This window comes from Magallana gigas, chromosome 3 (genome assembly GCF_963853765.1).
Source record: "Magallana gigas chromosome 3, xbMagGiga1.1, whole genome shotgun sequence".
Taxonomy (NCBI): domain Eukaryota; kingdom Metazoa; phylum Mollusca; class Bivalvia; order Ostreida; family Ostreidae; genus Magallana; species Magallana gigas.
The window spans coordinates 32,984,508-32,985,625 of record NC_088855.1 but is presented as its reverse complement, the minus strand read 5'-3'; positions in this window follow the sequence as shown (position 1 = coordinate 32,985,625).

The following is a 1,118-nucleotide window of genomic DNA, read 5'->3' as shown; positions in this document are numbered from 1 at the left end:
CTTACAACAAGTGTGAATGTGATGTGATGTTTGTTATGCATTATATTGAAACTACCTGTGAATTTAGTGTAGATTAAAGACATTTTTTGTTCTAGTTATAAAATCCATTGTGCTACTTAGGAGTGGCGATGTACTCCTAGGAAAGACACACTTTTACTCTGTCTGAGAGATTGTATCTAAAATTAGAAAAAACAGTAACAATGCCTATGTATTACGTTAACAATGTTGTAGCAATGTTTTTTGTATTCCTTTGAAATCAAAATAGGCTCGCTTTGACTTACTTTTTCCTGTATTCCGTTGATCTTAATGGCGCTAATTGTCCGTTATATGGTGTTTCCATTTAGTGTATATCTCTGTATATAATAGATTTTATAGATTGTTTTTAACTTATAATAGGGACATGGTCACAATTTAAGCTGAATGCTTTTACCATTTAGTTTATTCATAATGTTTTGCTAGGGTAATTTTAACGAATAACTTATAAAATTAGAATGGCTAGATGAGTTTCAACGAGCATGCAAGAAACAGTACTCACTATTGTGAAGTTGTTTTTACGATTAAAGCAACAAAGTTTTCCTCTTTTAACATTAAAAACAATATCTTAATTTCCTCTTTTTAGAGCTGAAATTCAATAAATGGAAATACTTCTGTTACTAAACGTTTTTATCATGTTTATTGTTGTAATTCCTCGATTCAACATTATACACATATCATTTATGTTATTTATTATTAGTTCATGATGATTATTAATAGTATACAGTAATGCAATATTTTAAAAGAGTTTCATACTTTAAAATAAATAGAGATACAAGCATTGTTGTTAAGGTAAGCAATGTGGGCTCCCATTTTAGTTATTTTTGCAATAGGGTTCTCTTAAGGGAAATAAATAGAAATTGAAACTTGTATCTGATTTGGGTTTTTGGTGTTTTTTGTTTTTGTTTATTTGTTTTTGGGTTGTTGTTTTTTTGCATTATTGTGTGATATTAATTAAATAAGCAGATTGAATGCATAAGACATACAAGCTCAATGTGGCTGAGTTATAAATAATGTACGGTTGAGTTGTCTGTGAGTGTAGTTTGAGAGAGGAAGCAATGGAAAAAAATAAGGTAAATATCAGA